Source organism: Rhinopithecus roxellana, chromosome 13, assembly GCF_007565055.1.
Source record: "Rhinopithecus roxellana isolate Shanxi Qingling chromosome 13, ASM756505v1, whole genome shotgun sequence".
NCBI lineage: Eukaryota > Metazoa > Chordata > Mammalia > Primates > Cercopithecidae > Rhinopithecus > Rhinopithecus roxellana.
Window position 1 is genome coordinate 88,299,001 of NC_044561.1, and position 22,652 is coordinate 88,321,652.

Consider the following 22,652-nt stretch of genomic DNA (forward strand, 5'->3'; position numbering starts at 1 on the left):
GCACAATATAAGTCACTGTGTAAACCAAATCATTAGGGTTGCCAGGTGTTCAATTTTGAACCAGACAGTCTGGTATTTGAGCTTTCTGCCTAGGAAACAAATAGAGAAAATACCAGTGATTTTTAATTAAGTCTTGTTATTATCATGTAAAGATGAACTTGCAGGAGAACATTCTCCCTGGCTCTTTGGGCTGCACTTGACTCTGAGTCTGATTTCCACTAAGATATCAGTGTCTGTGTAGGCCACACTGAGTGCCCACACTGAGTGCCCAGACTGAGTGCCCTAGCAAGCTGATGAGCTTGACCTTGAACCTGTATTGGCATGTTCTTACTGGTCAGGCCCATGCAATTGTGCTAGGTCATTTTCTTTTATTGATATCTCCAAAACTCCTTCAGCAATTGGCAGAGTTCCCTGGGTATATTTAGAAACAATAATAATAAAAAAATAAATACATAAATAAGTAAATACTCAGAAGCACATTTGGATGCAGGCAAATGATCCATTGATTAAGAGTCATATGAGTTAACTGAGCCCATAAGTCTACTCATAGCTATTGAATAGGAACAGACAGTAAAAATAAAAAATAAATATATTATTATATCATTTACAAACACAGAACATTATTCTCAAGTAAAATTCTGAGTCCCAATTAAATCTGGCTCTAGTAACAAGATGCTAGTGTAAATATTTTAAATTAGTGTGGAAATCTAAGATAAGAGAATAGCTAGAAATCCTTACATTTTGAGGGAATGGTTTATACGGTATTCATCAACTTTCCAAATTGTTGAAAACAAAAGCGTTTGAATGGGTATTACAAAAGAATCTTATTTCCTTAAAGAACTTTGTTTTACCTTAAACCATGGTAAATGCCTTTTATTTACCACTGGATACTCAAGGAGTTTTAATATGTTCATGTACATTCAGAGGAAAGAGACCAGGGAAGCTTTTGATTTCACAGAACTAATTAATGTTCCCCCTTGGAGGACTGTCCGGGAAATACTAGTCTACCACAGTGTAACTTCAGTTATGAATTCCTTGTCAGCTAGATAATAATATTTTAGTAGCACACTCTTCTTGTGAGGCCTAATTCCTTATAACAGAGGAATATACAAACAGAGCATGCAAACGTATCCCACTAGACAGTTGCAACACAGAATTTATCTTCATGATCCAGGCTTTCCCTTTTTCTGCCTCTCACCAATGCATTACCAAATAAGGAGTGGCTCTCAATGGGTTGAGGGGGATGATTTTTTCCCCCTACCCCAGGAAGACATTTGGCAGGATCTGGGTACAGTTTTGGTTGGGAGGTGCCAATGGCATCTGGTAGGTAGAGGCCAGGGATGCCGTTAAACATCCCACAATGCACAGGACAGCACCCCCGCCTCTCCCTACTCCATACCAAAGAATTATTCAGCCCAAGATGTCCATAGTGCAGAAACTGAGAAACCCTGCTGTACAGATCTTTGGAATAGATAATTCAGCCCATTTGGGTTGTTAAAACTATCAGAAATGATAGTGTTGCCTAGTGTTATCAGGAGCCCCTGAGGACTGGGAAAGGAGTAGGTAGAGAGGTAGAGAACTTTCATCTGTGCCCTCCCCTACTCCCTTTTTTTTTTTTTTTTTTTCTCCTTTTCCTATTTGTAACACTAAGCCACAAGTTAATTCCTGAGAATAGACCTATTTAGGGAGGTGACACTGCCCAGGCTTCCAGGTCTGGCCAAGGAACTTGAGGAGACCATCAGAGCTGCCTCTTCTGAAGCAAGGAGGTGGACACCACCCAAGACTTAGGCTGATAATATAGGAACTTTGTACTGATTCATTGAACACACAAACACAATCTAATCTCTCTCTCCCATTAATGAGAATTTTTAAACTGATATACAATAAACATTATAAAATATAATTCTCAAATTTTCTAAGATGGAATAATATGGATAATTTTTTATTGTGAAAATAATACCGCCCCTGTGAAAAAATACTCTTCATGTAGTTATATTTTTCTTAAAATTCCCAAGTTTGTAAACAAACAAACAAACAAACAAACAAAACCAACATGGGAAAGTCACCACACTTGAAAACTCAGGATATCATGTTCCGAGTGTTTTGTGTTTAGCTAATGATGAGAAATCTTCTTTTGGTAAAGAATCGTAATTTAAACCTGCATGCCATCCTCGTGGGGGGAAATAAGAACTCCCTACAAATTCTATTTATGAGGAGGTTGGTACCTTAGACAGAGGCTCATTTCCCTTGAGGGAAAAGCAATCTCTTGATCGATGGAAATCATTTTTCAGCAAAATATCTACAACACTAAACCTGTTAAAACTAGTTCAATAGTCTGTTCCAATTCTTGTATTAAATAGTAGTATGGAAAAAAATTTTTGTGTCAGTGGTAATCTATAGTAACCACAGGATAGGCATAGAATTATAAAGAAGTTAACTTTGTATTATTCATTTGTTTAGTGAAAAATATATTTTTGAACATTAAAAATTTATTTTAAAAATATAATATGAATATAAAATGCAATATAGAGTATCACTTAAAAATTCTCATATGTTTTAACAAATGTTTTCAATTATGATGTTTATATTAAACATCTACTAACTTGCTGACACCATTTGAAACCTTACAAATCACTCAAAAATTAGGTATATACTCAAATAAACCAAATTAATTTAGATTAACAGGTTATTCTAAGAATACATATTAATTTCCTTCCTCTTCCCCTTCCTCTTCTTCCTTCTCTTTTTTTCTTCTTCTCCTCCTCTTCCTCTTCCTTCTAGTCCTTCCTGTTAAAATTCATGATTTTAAAGCTGCTTAATTCTCTCATCTGGATGGAGACTATAAAATAGTAACCTCAAAGAGAAATTTTAAGGATTAAGTAGTGAATAGTAGTTTTTTTTTTTACCTAGAATATGGCATACCTTCAAAAATCTCTTTTGATACTAAACTTAGTTCTACAGAGTTACTGCTTTTTGGACCAGAATGATGTAGGGTAGGAGAAATAAATCTAATTAAATTTTATCAGCAATAAAGGTATCCACTATTGAGGACCTATGAGGTCCAGTTTACATGCTTCTTTAATCATTGTGAAAATTCTAGGCTATGAGTAGGATAGGACCTGCTTATACTTATTAAACACTCACACGTTAAATCAGTTAATCCTCACAGGAGGCTCTCAAGGTGGTAATACATTTATCCCCATTTGACCAATGAAGACACCACAGTTCATGGAGTTCAGCCTGTGTGCTCCAGTGAAAATGTATGAGAAGTGACCATTGATGTCCTTGGGTGATATGGTTTGGCTGCGTTCCCACCCAAATCTCATCTTGAATTGCAGTGCCCATAATTCCCATATGTCATAGGAGGGAACACATGGGAAGTAACTGAATCATGGGGACAGGTCTTTCTCATGCTGTTTTCATGATAGTGAGTAAGTTTCATGAGATCTGATGGTTTTCTAAAGGGGAGTTCTCCTGCACACGCCCTCTTGCCTGCCGCCATGTAAGACATGCCTTTGCTTCTCCTTTGCCTTCTGCCATGATTGTGAGGCCTCCTCAGTGATGTGGAACTGTGAGTCCATTATAAATTGCCCAGTCTCGAGTATGTCTTCATTAGCAGTGTGAGAACAGACTAATACATTGGATCATCAACAGGGGGTGATGCTAGCCTAGCCCGTGCTGCTTCTACGTGATTAGGAAAGCATACCCTCTCTGGGAAGACATATCTAAGAGCCAGGAGTGAGAGCTGGAATATATGTAGCTCCTAACCTTTCTCCATAGGGGACATCTATGAATGGTGGCCCAAGTAATCCTCTCAGAGTTTTCTGAAGACATAAATGGCCATTTAAAACTCAAAAATATTTGAATGAGCTTATATTTCCAGTTATAGAGGTTCTAAGCATCTCTTGGGACTTTGGCCCAAGGCTTTTTCTTCTAGAGCTGCCTTCTTAATACTCTGTGCCACTTTTTAGCAAACGATGGCATCATGACACTGGAGTGTACCTGAGGGAACTTAAGCCTGATCTGGGCATGTGGCCAGTACACATCCTCCAAGGTCTTGTAAAAGTAACTGCATCACAGGTATAGAAATTGTGGCGCATGACTCTATGACATACTGGAAAAGAAAACACTATAGAGTGTGTATGTATGTATATATATATATATGTATTTTATGGAATGCTTCACAAATTTCTGTGTCATCCCTGCACAGGGGCCATGCTAATATTCTCTGCATCGTTCCAATTTTAGTATATGTGTTGCCAAAGAAAGCACTAGAGGCCATGTAAATATCAGAAGTTGCCAGGCGTTGGGCAGAGGAAGAGATGGCTAACTGGAGCACATGGCATTTTTGTAGTAGTGGACTATTCTATATGATACTGTAATGGTGGATACATGTCATTATGCATTTGGCAAAACTCATAAAGCTATGTAATGAGAAGAGTTAATTGCTGCTTACTTGTCACTGTGGAGAACCAGGTCATCTTGTCTTCTTTAGAATATATCACCAGTGTGTGCAAGAATGCTCTAAAATTCTGTCGTGAATGTCTGATTTAAAGATTAAATGTGAATGAGACTGTCACATGAATACAAGATTTCTAAGTCATGTTCATAAATTGTATAGACTATTCTGCTTCAAATAGTCTCTTTCAAGTAAAATTCCATAAAATATGTTCTATCCAACTTTAATGATATGAAATCAAAGTCTACCACCAATAAAAACATCAAAAAATATTACTAGGAACAATGAAAAGAAAGCCAGGAAGTGGAGCTTTTCTGACATTAGATCCTCAATACTTCAGACTGTGAATTGGTATTTAATGTGCAGTTGCCTACATTGGTAGGAACCTGCAATTATAGGTTAATTAGCTCAAATATCTGTCATGTTTGTGTAACATAGGGATACAACCAATGTCGTATACAGCAACAAATAATAATAGCTTCATAATTGCAAACACTCACCATATTAGAGGTAATTCTTTACTAATAAATAAAATAGACACAAAAAATACTGGAAAGGATCAGATAATGCAACAGTTATCCCTGCTAACTTTGCTTGTTTGCATGCACAGTAGCAGATGTATGGGCACCTAAATATATGTATTTATTTTCTTAATTGATAGACTTTTTGGAGCAGTTTTTGGCTTACAGAAAAATTTAGCAGAAAGTACAGAGAGTTCCCATACACTCCTCTCCCCTCTTTCTCACTTTCCTCTATTATTAACATCTTGCATTGGTGTGGTACATTTGTTACTGAACCAGTATTGATACACTATTATTAACTACAGTCCATAGTTTACATTAGGGTTCACTCTTCATGTTACATAGCTCTATGACTTTTGCCAAAAGCATAATGACATGTATTCACCATTACAGTATCATACATAATATTTCACCACCCTAAAAATATCATGTGTTCCACCCAGCCATCTCTTTCCCTGCCCAATGCCTGGCAACTTCTGATATTTTTATTGTCTATAGTGCTTGCTTTGGCAACACATATACTAAAATTGGAATGATACAGAGAATATTAGCATGGTCCCTGCGTAGGGATGACATGGAAACTTGTGAAGCATTCCATGAAAAAAGTACATATATGTATAGACACACACACACACACACACACACACATATACATATATGTATACATATGTGTATATAGTGTCCTATGTATATGTATATACATATATACATAGGTGTACGTATAGAAGACTATATGTGTATACATATATGTGTATATAGACAGTCTTCTATAGTTTTTCCTTTTCCAGAGTGTCATATAGAGTCATGCGCCATATTATACCACTTCCGTCAACATCAGACTACATATATGACAATAGTGGTCTTATAAGATTATAATACTGTATTTTTACTGAATATTTTCTAAGTTTACACATGTTTAGATACACAAATCCTTAGCATTGTGTTGTATTTGCGTACACTACTCACTACAGTAACATGTACAAGTTTGTCACCTAGGAGCAATAGACTATACCAACACAGCCTAGGTGTGTAGTAGGCTATACCATCTAGGTTTGCAGAAATCACTCTGCGATGCTCACATGATGACGAAATTGCCTAACAACGCATTTCTCAGGACCTATCTCTATTATTAAGTGGCTCATGACTGCAGTTGCTATCAGACAATACGTAGCTTTTTCAAACTGCCTTCCTTTACTTGGCAATATGGTGAATCTTCTTTTGACTTTGGTTTTATTTAAGAGGCTTCAGGAAACAAATATGATCACAACATAGAGTAATTTTCAAAACGCACATAGTTTTTTTTCAGATAGATCTTATTGAAATTTCACTGAGACAGCTTCTAACACCTCTCTCCTAGTGTCTCAAGCCATTTATCCATAATCCTTAAAGTATAGATAAAAGTATCCCAGGAAAAAATGTTGATAAGTCCTTCCTTAAGATGATCTTTCAGGTGAGGACTTGGGAAATCAAGAGAACACAGAAGTGGCTTCTCCTAGATTCCATGAGATGTAAATATCCACATGAAATTTTGCAGCAGAAGTAGGCAAACTACAGCCTGCAGGTCAAATCTAGCCTCCCATCTCTTTCATTATAACCCAGATGCTAAGAATGCTTTTTATCAATACCCACTTATGATCAATTTGATGACAGGGAAAACTAATTTTGAACAACAATTAAGCAAAATGTTACCCACCCAAAAATGATTTCATCCTTTTCATTACTAGAATAATTTTTTTTCTTATTTACTAGTTAATATTTTAAGTATTATATTCAATTATTATTGTGTTTAATTTCATCAATAAAATGTTTATAAAAATTTGTTTTCTCTCTTGCTAATATCAGTACCTACACAATATCTTCAATTTTACCTCTTAGTGAACAAAAACTAAAATACTTACTCTTGGCCCTTTACAGAAAGTGTTTGTCAGTCCTATTCAAGAATAGTCAAATGGTCTCTAACTTTGTTTTTCTTCTTCTTCCCTTCATTTTTTCTTTTATTCATAATATGCCCTCATCTAACTGTATCATTATGTTCTAGAAGGCACAGTTAGTATGATCTGGACTATGAAGTAATGAAAAGATTTAAAGAACTCCACCCTTGGGCCTTAAAGAAGGAAAGCTGTCTGTTAAGTCATGAGTCTAGAAAAGGAGGCCATAAGTGGCACCAACTTTTCCAGGCTTTGGTAAATATAGACATCTCTATTTATTTTTGTTTGTCATAATCTCTCTGCTTCTCATATGAGCCAGCAGGGGTGTAGTGGAAAAAGACTTTGCAGTTAGACAAACCTGCCACCCACCAGCTTCTGGACTACAAACAACTGCTCATCCTCTTTGCATTTCGGGGTTTTAAATTTTGTTTTGGCTTGTTTTTGACTTATAAAAGGGGTTATTTCAATGACTAAATGATACAACGTTCTTACACAATAGAAGCGCATAACTTTGTGTAGTTGTAAAGTTTTAGGTCCTAATGAGAATTAAATGTTTTCTTCCTTTCTTATTTCCAAGAAAACTCTGTGTGTTGTGCGTGTGTGTGTGTGTGTGTGTGTGTGTGTGTCTGTTCAAAGGCAGAAGGGAAAACTGGAATAATAATCCCATTACACCTCCTGGCTTAAAGGAGAGCAAACCCAGCAAGGCGTCTATATTCGACTGTTCTGTGTTGCTATAAAGAATACTTGAGACTGGGTAATTTATAAAGAAAACAGGTAAATTTAGGCAAAGATTCTGCAGGCTGTACACCAGCATCTGCTCAGCTTCAAGGGAGGCCTTGGGAAGCTTTTACTCATGGTAGAAAGCAAAGGAGGAACAGGCATGTCACATGGTATGATGGTTAATACTGAGCATCAACTTGATTGAATTGAGGGATACAAAGTATTAATCCTGGGTGTGTCTGTGTGGGTGTTGCCAAAAGAGATGAACATTTGAGTCAGTGGGCTGAGGAAGGCAGATCCACCCTTAATCTGGTGGGCACCATCTAATCAGCTTCCAGTGAATATAAAGCAGGCAAAAAAACATGAAAAGGAGAGATGGGCCAAGCCCTTTAGAATATATATATTCTAAACTTGTGCTTAGAGCTCTTTATATATATATATATATGATATATCCCTATATATCATATATACACACATATATATGATATATCCCTATATATCATATATATATGATATATATCCTATTAATTCTGTCCCTCTAAGAGAACCCTGACTAATCCAGTAAATTGGTACCAGTACAGTGGAGTGCTGCTGAAAAGATACTCAAAGATGTGGAAGCAACTTTGGAACTGGATAACAGGCAGACGTTGGAACAGTTTGGAGGGCTCAGAAGAAGACAGAAAAATATGGGAAAGTTTGGAACTTCCTAGAGACTCATTGAATGGCTTTGCTCAAAATGCTGAGAGCAATATGGATAATCAAATTCAGGCTGAGGTAATGTCAGATGGAGATGAGGAACTTATTGGGACCTAGAGCAAAGGTTACTCTTGTTATGTTTTAGCAAAGAGTCTGGTGGCATTTTGCCCCTACCCTAAAGATTTGTGGAACTCTGAACTTGAGAGATAATTTAGGGTATCTGGCAGGAGACATTTCTAAGCAGCAAAGCATTCAAGAGGTAACTTGAGTGCTACAAAAGGCATTTGGTTTTATAAGGGAAGCAGAGCACAAAAGTTTGGGAAAAGTTGCAGCCTGACTAAGTGATAGAAAAGGAAAAGCCATTTTCTGGGGAGAAATTCAAGGCAGTTGCAGATACTTGCATAGGTAGTAAGAAGCCTAATATTATTTCTCAAGACCACTAGGGAAATGTCTCCAGGCCATGTCAGAGAACTTCCCAGCAGCCCCTCCCATCACAGGCCCAGAGGTTCAGGAGGAAAAAGTGGTTTCATGCACTGGGTCCAGGGTCCCCATGCTGGGTGCAACTTAGGGACTTGGTGCCCTGTGTCCCAGCTGCTCCAGCCATGGCTGAAAGAGGCCAACATAAAGCTTGGGCTGTGGCTTCAGAGGGTGTAAGCCCCAAGCCTTGGCAGCTTCCACATGGTGTTGAGCCTGCAGGTGCACAGAAGTCAAGAATTGAGGTTTGGGAACCTCCTCCTAGATTTCAGAAGATGTACGGAAATGCCTGGATGCCCAGGAAGAAGTTTGCTGCAGGGATGGTGCCCTCATGGAGAATCTCTGCTATGGCAGTGCAGAAGGGAAATATGGGGTTGGAGCCCCCACACAGAGTCCCTACTGAGGTACCACCTAGTGGAGCTGTGAGAAGAGGGGCACCATCCTCCAGACCCCAGAATGGCAGATCCACTGAGAGCTTGCACTGTGTGCCTGGAAAAGCCACAGACACTCAATGCCAGCCTGTGAAAGCAGCCACGAAGAAGGTTGTACCCTGCAAAGCCACAGGGGCAGAGCTGCCCAAGGCTTTGGGAATCCACCTCTTGCATCAGCATTACCTGGATGTGAGATATGGAGGCAAAGGAGATCATTTTGGAGTTTTAAGATTTGACAGCCCCGCTGGATTTCAGACTTGCCTGGGGCCCTTTAACGCCTTTGTTTTGGCCAATTTCTTCCATTTGGAATGACTGTATTTATCTAATACCTGTACCCCCATTGAATCTAAGAAGTAACTACATTGCTTCTGATTTTACAGGCCCGTAGGCAGAAAGGACTTACCTTGTCTCAGATGAGAATTTGGACTGTGGACTTTTGGGTTAATGCTGAAATGAGCTAAGACTTTGGAGGACTGCTAGGAAGACATGATTGGCTTTGAAATGTGAGGACATGAGATTTGGAGGGGCCAGGGGCAACATGATATGGTTTGGCTGTGACCCCACCAGAATCTCAACTTGAATTATATCTCCCAAAATTCCCACGTGTTGTGGGAGGGACCCAGGAGGAGATAATTGAATCATGGGGGCTGGTCTTTCCCGTGCTATTCTTGTGATAGTGAAAAGTCTCACAAGATCTGATGGGTTTATGAGGGGTTTCTGCTTTTGCTTCTTCCTCATTTTCCCTTGCCACCACCATGTAAGAAGTGCGTTTTGCCTCCCAACATGATTCTGAGGCCTCCCCAGCCACGTGGAACTGTAAGTCCAATTAAGCCTTTCTTCGTTCCCAGTTTTGGGTATGTCTTTATCAGCAGCATGAAAACAAACTAATACACATGACAAGACAGGAAGCAAGAGAGAGAGGTGGCAAGTGCCAGGCTCTTTTAAACAACCAACTCTTGTGTGAAGGAATAGAGCAAGAACTCACTCATTACTGTGGGGAGGGTACCAAGCCATCTAAAGGGATCTGCCCCAGTGTCCCAAATACCTCCCACTGGGCCCTACTTCTCACATTGTGATCACATTTCTACATGAGATTTGGAGGGGGCAAACATCCAAACCATATAAGGATTGACTGTAGCAGCTCAGAACAGGAAAGGAGAGTCAGCAGTCTGAAGCCCAGGACAGTTACAGAAAGAAAGAAGGGACCTTGTAGGATCATCTAGATGGAGAAGTTACACACCACACCCATAACATGTGATTGCATTTTCATCATTTCTTTTCATGACTGTTATAATACTGTAAGTATTCTCAGGAAGTATTCAAGATAGAAGGATTTTCATTAACACCCAGAAAGTGAACTGTCCTTGTCTAGAAACAAGAGTCTGTGACCTTTAATTCTTGCAGACATAAAGAAAAAGACTTCAACTAGAGGTTTTTCAAGAAAGATCCACACCTTGGATGAGGCAGAGAATTCAGTGTACTTAATGTGCAAAAATGAAAAGGCTGAGTCAGGGTTTATTTCTGCCAAATAGAACATGGTTCCAAGAAGCTTCCGTTTTTTAAACCTGTGCTTAGAGCTCTTTATGTCTGGTTTATGATCTTGGCTCCCTTCAACTCAACATAGGCCTATTCAAGGACACCCAAGAGGAAAACTATATGCTCAAATAACCATCTTGCTGCTAAAGCACATGTTTTTCTATAAGCATTTTGCTTTGCTTCCTGCCATACTAATAACAAGAAATGTACCAACACAACAGAACTGGTTCAGTGAGGGGCTGACCTGTTTCATGAACATCAGTTTCAGAACCTTTGTTTTAAAAACGTGAAGATACCTAGAACTCAGTAATTATGTCCTCTTTCGTAATCTTAACCCATGTTGCCTTCTCTTCTAAGTACTGAAGATTAAAGTTGTCATTAAATACAGTGGCTTTCACAATTAGAGTGTATGGAACATGAACTGGCAAGGGAATTATATTTTGCATGCTTGTGCTTACTGGGAAAATTGTTAGGCCGGGCACAGTGGCGCAAGCCTGTAATCCCAGCACTTTGGGAGGCCGAGACGGGCGGATCACGAGGTCAGGAAATCGAGATCATCCTAGCTAACTCGGTGAAATCCCGTCTCTACTAAAAAATACAAAAAACTAGCAGGGCGAGGTGGCAGGTGCCTGTAGTCCCAGCTACTCGGGAGGCTGAGGCAAGAGAATGGCGTGAACCCGAGAGGCGGAGCTTGCAGTGAGCTGAGATCCGGCCACTGCACTCCAGCCCGGGCAAAAGAGTGAGACTCTGTCTAAAAAAAAAAAAAGAAAAGAAAATTGTGTGCTGGGGGCACTACCAAAAAAAAAAAAAAAAAAAGAAAGAAACATATAGATAGGAAATTAAAAATGTAGAAAAAAAATTAACAATCTGACTTTTGGAGTGCTCAAAAGTCACAGTACGGTTTTTAGCATTAACAACTTTAGATGTATAAAGGTTATGTAAAAACTTATGAAACTATGATTTGAAAGTTCAATTAGTAAGTTTCTTGTATAGTCATAGAATTCTGTGACTCTTGAATAATAAATCTGTAATTTAAAGTTTGGTTGCAGTTCCTCTGAAGATGCCAAATGTTAAATAAAACAAAAAAAATCTAAAATGAAAAAATAATATTAAAAGTTCAAAAACTAAATTACTGTAAAAGAAGTTTGCATTATTAAACATTTATATAATAGTGTTATAAGTATTAGTGTTTATACTGTTGAGATTATTACAGCTTCTAAGATTTTTGGGACATCCTGAAATCCTGATCCATTCTAAAAAGATTCAAGTAGCACTGCAACATGTCATATGGTGCTACATAGTGGGACTTAAAAATGAACAGGTGCTGGTCTCGCTTTTGAAGAGACCAACATTATACAAAAATATTACAAAAGAGTATAATAAAAACTGGGTTTGTATAAGGTGGAATCTCATCAAAAAAAGTTTATGGACCACATCAATATCATATATTCTATAAAATGTATGAATTTAGGTCTTATGATAGAATTAGGTTTTTGGGCTGGCAAATCTGTTATGGATTATATAACAGTACTGAGGTAGCTTATATTTCTGCTTTTTACAATCATTTACATACAATTATGTTTCAGAAGCAATATGGAATGCGTGAATATGCAATGCACACATACACTCACACACAATTCACTGGAGGAACGCCTGTTTATTTTAGCGAGTCAGTACAGAGAAAAGCGTGTAAACCACAAGTTTAATACAAGGCCACTGTCATGATTTTAAGGGCATCCTTTCAACCTGTGTTAACTCTGAGCCCTGATGATCATTTGCTCTGACTCCAAGTTATTAAAAGCATCTCCAACATATAGTGCACATGATGTTTGTTTTTAATCATTGCATATAATAGATTTCACATGGGGAAGAAGTTGGCAAATATTTTAGACTATAAAAAATCTTGATAGTTGGATAAATGCTAGTGTGCTGCAATTTCCTTCACATCACCATAAAAGCAGGGCTTTAAAGGCAATATTTTAATTTCCTGAGAATTCTCGCCATGCTCTACATTTGAAATGGGATGGGAAAGGCCACCTGTGATAACATTTTAATTTTAAACTTGGTAAGAGTTATGCCATTATAAAGGTAACTGCCATAAACTTTCTTTAAAAGATGCTGCACATCAGACAACCAGGGGGGAAATATAAGACTATGTGGTGGTTTTCATGTCAAGCATCATTAAAAGGTATTTGATGTTCACAGCAGAACTATGACTTTCAGACTGTGCCTGCGTAAAACCAAAACAAGTGGTCAATTTGTTGAATAGTCAACTGCACACTGAATGCCATATGGCCTAAAAGGAGAGGTGCATGGCCATGACTTTCATTGATGTTTGGATCCTGAGCTACAGGCAGGAAGAATGTAATGATTTGCATCATCTTCTTAAGTCATGCTTCAGTTTATTGCCATCCTTCTGCTCAGAGTGATCATGCTTCACTTCAGTCACTAAGCTCCACCGCTAGGAAAAAATACAAGCAATTTTTCTTGGTGTTGTAGGTTGGGCTCCCTGGAAGGTAGGTTACCCTGCAGGAGCTTTATTAGGCAGGGCTCTTGGGATCCACTGCCATAGAAGGGAAAAGACAGAAGCAGGATTGGGCCGAGGGAGCTGCAATGCAACCTCAAGGGAAGTTTCAGTTGGCTCTGGAAGGAATGCTGAAGATGGGCTGACCTTCCAGTGTTGTCCTGAATTGCAGCAAAAAGGTCAAGTCTCTATACCCCTACTTTGATCAGTCATTGGATGTGAATTACGCCAAAAAGGTGGCATGGCCTTGCACACGATGGCTGTCTTCAGTTGAAGCAATCCTCAAAGGGGCCTGACAGTTGAGGACTGTCTACCAGCCTCACTCTCGGCCACTGGGGAGCAAGTCCTTTATTCCTAAAGTCGGGGGTGGTTCTGAGGTGCTTATCACAATGTCTACCATGCCCAGCAAGCAGGAATATATTGGCCGCAAAATGGTCTTTCAGGCTTACTTCCGACTACTCCTCTTTATAAATTCTCCTCTCAAGTAGAAAGAAAGAAGAGAATCTCCCTCATTTCTCAAAGCTAGGTCTGTGCAATGAGGCTCAGGGGCTTCATTGAGCTAAGTTGTTTGCCATCTCTGACCCAATCACAGTTGCCAGGAGGGAATGCAATGCTCTCACTGGCCAGGCCTGGGAGAAATACTCGAGGAGAAAAGGGGTTCTACTCAGCAAGTAAGATGAGTGGAGCCTGGACAGCCAAAAAACTAATAGATGCCCCCCAAATGTTATTATACATACTTTTTCTTCTCTTGTTTTTGCTCAAACCCTTTTCCCTCTCTGTAACACTGGTTTGTGCTCTCCTGTTCATAGGCCCTGGCACATGGCAGGCATTTAAGCCGTGTCTGACCAGACTCTGCTCAACTTGCAGGCATATAGCCCTCCAAGGGGTCATGGCCAAGGTGCACAGGAAACCCACCCAGGAGCTGCATTCAAACTGCAATTGTGCTTCTGAGACTGGGACGGCTGAGCTCCCAGGCAGCTCTGGGGTGGAACAATGACCGGCTGTCGGCAGCTGTGCAGACAACTGGAGACCGGGAAAAGGGGTAGGGGGAGCGTGGGTGAGGCAGGTGGTGGCTTTTATCTCTTCCACGCCTGGCAGAGCCTATTACCAACTGGCTCAATATGACAGAGCTAGCTCTGCTTTCCTATTCAGGAGGGAGAAGAAAAATCAAGGGTAAAGAGACGTCAGCACCAACTGTATCACATTTTACAAGTGTACTCCTTCCCATCGGCTCCAAATGCTGTTAGAACTACCGGGTTCTTGTTACAGGGGTACTAGGACTTTGCTGAGCATCTTATTATTTTCGCGTTTGGACCCCCACATTATGTCAGAGGTGTTTCTTTTGTTCTAGGTAATTTGCTTGAATGAGCTGTTTACTGTAGCTTGGGGCTGGATGTTCATTTCCTCACACTTTTTAAGTTAAAACAAACAGCCATGATGTAGACTATTTTTCTTCAGTTCAGAGAAAGGGAGAAACCTGGCTGATTTGACGCAAAACTTCAGTGGTCTTACCTTTCAGGTCTTATGCATTATTGTTAGTGTCAAACTTCCACTGTTCACGATGGTTTGCCATAATTGGTATTTTCCTTGTTTAGCTCCCCCCACCCAATTAAGAATTAATGACAAAGTATTTTGAAATTCATTCAGGTTTTTGTGACCCTTTAGGGTTTATTTGGGTGAAAAATAAGAAAGACCCATCAAACAGCCTTTAATAAAAGGAATTTACTATCACATATAACTGAAACATCCAGCGGTAGCATGGGCTACAGGGAACAACCAAAACACCCTATTTGTTTGCATCTCCCCTCTCTGACTTCTGCTGTATCTGCCTGATGCTGTTGTCCTCTGGTCATAACATGAGTGCCAAGAGCACACAAATGCATCTTCATTTATAACAAGAGGTAGAGGCCAGAGTCGGAAAGGCCGCAAAAAGCCCTGAGACTCCCTTGCTAAAAACACATGACCAACACTGAGCCAAACACCATGACCCAAGGGTTAGGAAATCTTGATTAGCTTAAACACATTAGGGCCTCATCCTGCAGCAAGGACAGTTAATTCAACACAAACCACATGGCTGGATGGAGAGAGAGGGGAAGGGTTAAGTCATGAAACAGTGGAGACACCAGGTACCGACTCGATTAATACAATATCTGTTCCCTCCTGGAAGACCACAGCTGCACATTTTCCAAATGCTTTGAATGAGACCATGGCCAGGAAAAATGGCAAAAAGAACTTGGGGGAACAAAGAGTACTGTGTCATTTCCCATCACTGAGCCTCACAGGTATGAGCATATAATACACACTGAATGGAGAATAAGGACAGGGTTTAGCTATTAACATAGGAAAGTTACTATGATCTAAAAATACCAATTAAAAAGGCAAAGATGACATTGAGTAAAAGAGATACTCTCTCTCTCTCTCTACTCCCTATCCCACCTCAATCCCTGTCCCTTTCCCTCTCTCTTTCCTGCTTTTCCTCCCACCACAGAGGAAATCCATTGCACGACTTCACTGAATGGCAAAACTACTGATCCTAAATGACAAATTGTCTCAGATCAGAAAGCAGTGTCAACTCAAAGGTGGCAGAAGAGTCAGGAGGTCTATGGACAAGCCACACCTACTTCTCTGTCACTCCTCATGAGAGAGTAGAGGGGAAAGGGCTTGGCTTGAACATTAATCCATCTTGGATCTGTCTGCCACACAAGGAACCACTTGTCACTAGCATCAGACAGCATCACTCCTTTCCAGCTTTATATTTGGTAGCTACAGTCCTCAGCATGCTTTGAAGATGTCACTCCAAAATAAGACAAGTAAAGCCAGGTTCACTGAGTGATTTTGGAGGAAAAACATGGGAGAAACACTTCTAAAATAGGCATTTCCAACTCATAATGCTGTTAGCTGTGAACTTTTTCTAAGAGCTCCTGATACAAGCAAGGCATTGGCAGATATAGTACTAGATTCACTGATGCTCATTTCAAAACAAAACAAAGCAAACAATACTAAGTTAATTTACTTGCTGGTTTATTATTATTATTACATTTTTGTTGTCTTTGTGTTGCTAAGCTACAAATATAAAAAATGGCGGGTATATGAACTAATGGATATTTCATGGATTAATAGGAACAAACATGGTTTTAAGAAATGCCCAGAAAATAAATAGAAGATTCATTCCGTCCTCAAATCTTGTGTTGACACAAGTAGACTTAATGCTAATCACTGTTTAAGTTATTTGTTCTCATGTGGCTGCATTTATCTATAACCATAAAATTAAATGACCTGAACTGTACATTTGTTTTAGGAGCGACTACTATGGCTATAATGATCTTGGGACTGTAATTCATTTTTCAAGTAAAGAATAACATGAAGCTATTTAGGTGCTTTCTACTGCTCTGTGCCTCTGCTATAGCAGAAGAGATAAAAGTGGCTTAGCAGGCATTTTAAGGAATATCTTCAAATAATGTGTAGCTACCTAAATGGTGGAATGGTGCATTACAATTTTGGCTGGTGCTGATTTTCTAAAATGTGGTTCTGCATAAGGTAGGCAAGATAGGGTAATGCTATTTATTTAGTCTGACAAATAATTCAAAGTGCACATTTCAAAAAACTATTTTTCTTCTTTTTACCTTTGCTTTTGCCATTGCTGCCTATCATGATGGCATACCCCTCAACACTGCTCAGATTCAAGTGGTGAATTTCTGTAGGGCAACATGTTGTTTTTGGATTTATAAATGTTTGAACTCTCCAATCTTGGAGTAAAAGCATGAAGTGAGCTGTTTTTATGAAGTTGAGGTTAAGAAAACAAAGGAAACATAATATTGCCAATAACACAAGAACTAGATACTTTATATATCTGGGAAAGAAGAAAGAATAAAAGCGCTTGCTTCTACGTTGAAATTTAGTTGGAAGTCAGGAGATACATTTCAGAAAACAATTCATAACTAAGCTGAAACAATGTATTCAGTGGAAAAACAAAAAATTGGGAGGTGGGGAGAGACCTCTGTGTTTCAAAGGCTGAAAAAAATATGGAAAAAAATTAAGTGGGAAGGAGTTTTCTTTAGTTTATCTTCTATTTCAAAAGCTAAATTTCTAAAAATCAGGGGGAAACATGTAGCGTAATTAAAACAAAAACCCAAGAGCGATATTTGGTCTCATGCTATAGTTTTACTTAGATAAACAAAACGTGCTCTTTATAGAAACTTTGGGTAATAATGAATAATTCTTATAATCAGACCTCTGTCCTCTGAGTCCAGAAGAGCAAGTGTGAGAAGACACACACCTGGGGTGATGATGAGTTTCCTTCCCTTATCTCCTCAATAGTGTGAAAAGTTGATTAGAGGGGCCGGAAGGCACCCCAGGAGCTTCCATAACCCCACAGCAATCTTCAGGAGGGCTTTATAAATCTTATAGAATGTCATGATGACAGAGTTTGCCAAGAATCCTATATGTTTTAGGTTTCTTTGGGAAGGGATCAACTTAAGGGGCATATTTTAAAACTAGTCTTGGTGGAGTGTTTGGAGACCCAAAATCAGTGTGACCTAGGCTGTCCCCAGTGACCTGGGTGGATGCCCATCATAAATAGACCAGGATGCAGAAATGGGGTACAATTGTTGGTTTTTTCCTGTGACAAAGAACCTCCTTTTGTCTGAAGCTGTGCAACCAGCATTTGTAGCAGGATCCAACTGCCTCATATATGATCATTGTTTAATCAAAGCCCACCATGCTGAACCCCACAGGTTCTCCCGTTTCTTTGAGTACAGACAGCCAATTACATATAACTGCTACGTTTTCTGGCAGAAAAAGGCTTTTACTCAAGCTTCCCAACTCCTCCTCCACTAACCCCACAGAAAAGGAAAAAGAAAAGGAAAAAAAAAAAAAAAATCCATCCAACCATGATGCAAAGTAACAGGTACATCTTTAATAAGGTGATAATAAACATAGTTTATTTTAAACAATAAATGAACAAATAAACTGGCTCCAGTCATGTCATACCATCCACTTTAAGTACATGCATTTTACTACGTAAGCTACATGTCTGTGGTTTATGTTGATTCTCCCTCTTATGTAAGGAGGAAACAGTCCTTCTCAGCACCAAAGAGCCTTTCATACTTAAATTATTTCTACCTAGTATTACGGTTATCTGCGTGTGCATCCATCTTTCTCAGTAGGCTTTAAGTTTCTCAAGAACCTGCACCATGATTAGGTCATCTTTGCTTTCCTCTTCCTTCTTCTGCCCGATGAACATCCCACACAAAGTGTTGTACACAGTCTGCACGCAAAAAATACCTGCTCAAATGCCTTATCTGCAACACTCTATGTTACAAAAATAATAATAAAAAAAATACAAGGTATGTGGAAGTCCTAACCTTCAGTTCCTCAGAATGTGACCTTATTTGGAGACAGCATCCATAAGACAGAATCTCCCTATGTTGCCCAAGCAGGTCTCAAACTCCTGGGTTCAAGCAATCCTCCTGCCTTGGCCTCCTAAAGTGCTGGGATTACAGGTGTGAACCACTAAGCCTGGCCATTTTAATAATCTATAAGATTTTAACTAATCTTATAATTGGTCAATAAAATAGGCTACATATCAAATGTTTTATTTTAATAAAGAACTATTAGCACATTAATTCACCAATTTATTTTCATAGAAAGAAAGCCAGTTCTTTCCTAGGGGGATTTGATAGGGATTTTGATACTCAGCCTCAATCCCACACCTCTTCTACTGTGCTTTCTTGTACTACAGAGGATGAACAGCAAAACCCTCCAGATCCCAGATTTCTTTGGAGTTAGGATTCAGAATGCAAATCAGGTTTCTCCTGGTCTGCATTAAGAAGATAAATGGAGGACAGAAACTCTTGGCTGTTTTGGATGGGCAAGCCTGGCCCCGGAGTTATGGGGGTTTCCTGAAGCAAGGTCCCTGAGAGTATTAAAAGGCACAGGTGGCATTGGAGGTAGAGGCCCGCTGATTCTCCACTGTCATGATCACAAGGAGGTGGCAGCAACCCTGGTGGCCCAATTCCAGAGCATTGTTCTGGGAGTCATTCCTGGCAGGCCAGAAGAGAGCCTCAGCCTCCTGCCCTTTTTTAAAATCCTATATCCTCAGGACCTAATTGCCTATATTCAATCCCTTTAACTTAAAATACCTAAAGTGGTTTCTGTTTCCTGCACCTGAACCCTGAGTGACATAGTCCACCAGTTAGAGTTCCAAGCTCTCATTCTCATACTAACCTCATTCATGATGCATTATTACAATTTCCATTATCTCTAAAATTGAACAAGAGAGTATAATGTATGACAAGACAATGTGAGAATTCTCCTGGGCTTGTTTTTGTTTGTTTGTTTTTTGTTTGTTTTTGAGACAGAGTCTTGCTCTGTCGCCCAGGCTGGAGTGCAGTGGTGGAATCTCAGCTCACTGCAAGCTCTGCCTCCGGGTTTCACACCATTCTCCTGCCTCAGCCTCCCCAGTAGGCGGGACTACAGGCACTGGCCACCACGCCCGGATAATTTTTTGTATTTTTAGTAAAGACGGGGTTTCACCACATTAGCCAGGATGGTCTCGATCTCCTGACCTCGTGATCCACCTGCCTCAGCCTCCCAAAGTGCTGGGATTACAGGCCTGAGCCACCGTGCCCGGCCTCTCCTGGGTTTTTATGGTTTCCCCCAGTCCTCTACAGGGGTTTCACCAAACCTATTTGACAGTATTTTTTTAAAGCAATTGGCTTTTACCAAAATTCTGCAAAGCCTTAGACTTTATTTTCATTTTTTTAAAAATGCTCTTTTTGTTCACATTATGTTGAAATTATTCAATGTCAATTGACACAAACAGGTTTGAGAGCAAACTGGATCTTAATAAGCACACTTCTCAATTGGTGGGAGTGAAGTACCCAGACTTTCTGAAGAGTAGGCAGCCAGCCCGAGAGCAGTGTGCAGTGACCCAGCGGCAGACATTGCATGGGAAGAATGGAAGACCTGCTCCTCTGCTGATGCTCTCATAGAGTAGTAATTTCCAAAGCTTCTATTAAATTTATCTTACAGTTAAATTTATCTTTACAGTTAAAATTATCTTCCAGTTTTGTTTTGGTTTGCTTATTTGTATTTTTTTCAGCTTGTATTATTTATTTATACTGATAAATAAAAATTATATATATGCAAGGTATACAGCATGATATTTTGATATGCATATACATGGTGAAATGGTTACCACAATAAAGCTAACTAACATATGCATCACCTCAGATAGTTACCTTTTTTTGTGGTGGGACTTCGCTTAGCAAATTTTAAGTATATAATTTACTAACTATAGTCACCATGCTATACATTAGATCTCCAGAACTTACTCATTTTATAATTACAAGTTTGTACCCTTTGACCAACATCTCCCCACTCCCCGACCCCAACCCCATAACCACCTTTCTATTGTCTGTTTCTATGAATTCAGCTTTTTTAGATTCCACATTAAAGTGAAGTCATGTATTTATCTTTCTTTGTCTGGCTTATTTCACTTAGCATAATATCCTCCAGGATTTCCCTCTTCTTAAGGCTGCATAATATTCCACCGTACATACATATAACACATTCTTTGTGTCTTTTTAATGAGTCCTGGAGATAACTTCTGTAAAGCAACTAGTATAGTGCCCAGAATACAAAAGGCACTCAAGAATACAACTATTGTGTTTATAATAAAGAATTTAGGCTAGAGACGATATATAAGGTTTCTATATTACAAAAGTTTATATCATTATATGATTCCAAATCATTTACTTTAATTGAATCCTAAGAGACAAAATCAGCTCTTTCAGTGAAACATGATTCAAGGATAGTTAGTATGTTTACACAATTATCAACTAAAAGACTGAAGCTCAAACTGATTCCACAAGGGGCCAGCCAGTCACACATAAGGAATAAAGGCTTGGTAGGCTGGTTTGAGGCAGAGCAAAAATTCTGAGATTCACTGAGAGCTTGGATGACTCTCAGTGAATCTCAGAATTCGCAGTTTGGGAACCATAACAGGAGGGGTCCATGAGTAAATTCTGGCCAAAGCCTGGAAAGCACCTGAAGATAGAAGAACTGCATTGTGGGGGATAAAGGAGATGAGCTTTTATTACTGCATCAAAGCAAACTAGAGGCTATGTGAGTGCCGCTTTAATGCTAACCAAAGGTTACTCTTTGAAAATTAAAATATGTGATATGTGAAACAGCTCTCCAACAACAAGAATATTGGATTAAGCAGAACATACCATTCCTTGGCCATGTTAGATAAGCTGAAGTTTACTGTTCTTGCATTTACGAACTCCCACTTGAACAAGTCTGTACAGAACACACTTGGAAGTTTCCATGAAACAAACAGATGCCTTGGGCTTTTTAAGGGGAATGTAATCATTACCATATTATTACAGTGATGAAAGATGTGTTAAAAGTTGTATTGTTTAAAGCCAGCCACAGTGATAGGAAATTTCAGTCTCTTCTGTTCTGTCAATAATACTTGTCATAAAATACTGAAGGGTTTATTTTTGACAGAAGCTTTTTCAACAATTGTTTTTATGTTCGAAGGTAGTGATTTTATTTAGCAAAACAGTCAACAGGTCTTTGTGGCTTCCCATCTCATTAGTTCAACCGATACTTCATTACATCATTCATATCTAGATTGTTATCACTAATGAATACTTTGTTGTTCCACCTAGAAAGACAACATAACTTTCAGAGAGCAATCCTTAATTTCCTCCTTACTCGTCACAATATTCTAACTTTGTAGGAAACTGCTTGAAGGGAATATTTGGAAGTATATGGAAGTCAAACACTCCCTCCTTCAAGTCTACAAAGTTTTACACATCAAAGTGAATGCTTATAAGGACATTCACAGAATTTGAGTGTTCAGACCTTTACTGCCTAAATTGATAAATAAGTTGCATTTAACAGTAAACAGTTTGAATTTACTCAGCTTTTCCAGAGCACGTAGTTTCCATTTTTATCTCAATCAAAGAGTTCTAGAATTAAAAACAGCGTATTCACTGAAGTGCCTTCTTTCCATCTGAACCACAGTTTGCAAGTGAAAAAAAAAAAAAAAAAAAAACAGTGGCCGTTGTTGTTATTTAACTTGTGGCTGAAGTAAGAATGTCTTTAGTGGCAAAAGAGATAAAATACTATGTAAATTAATGTATGTGTTTGTATGTGTATTGATAAATAGATAGTTATCGCGTAGTACACCCATTTAAAATAAATAGCCCTGTGTGCTTAGTATAATTGAAGATATGCTGTAAAAGGGTGTTAAAACTATTTGTTAATAATAAGAGCTCCTAGGAAATCTCACACTTCTATGACAGTACTTCCTTTGGAAGTTGACTGTAAGGTACTTTTATGACTTGTTTC

General features: G+C 39.0%; 1 protein-coding gene and 2 non-coding genes across 6 annotated transcripts in view; 1 reads left to right on the forward strand and 2 right to left on the reverse strand.

The window, feature by feature from the left end:
* MACROD2 (mono-ADP ribosylhydrolase 2) overlaps nucleotides 1-22,652 on the reverse strand; it is a 2,180,049-nt gene that overhangs the window by 1,045,283 nt on the left and 1,112,114 nt on the right. The gene's annotated exons all lie outside the window — the stretch shown is intronic.
* On the reverse strand, nucleotides 4,166-4,272 carry LOC115892989. The gene has a single exon (XR_004052954.1). It is a non-coding gene; the product is annotated as a U6 spliceosomal RNA (small nuclear RNA).
* On the forward strand, nucleotides 5,478-5,584 carry LOC115892995. The gene has a single exon (XR_004052960.1). It is a non-coding gene; the product is annotated as a U6 spliceosomal RNA (small nuclear RNA).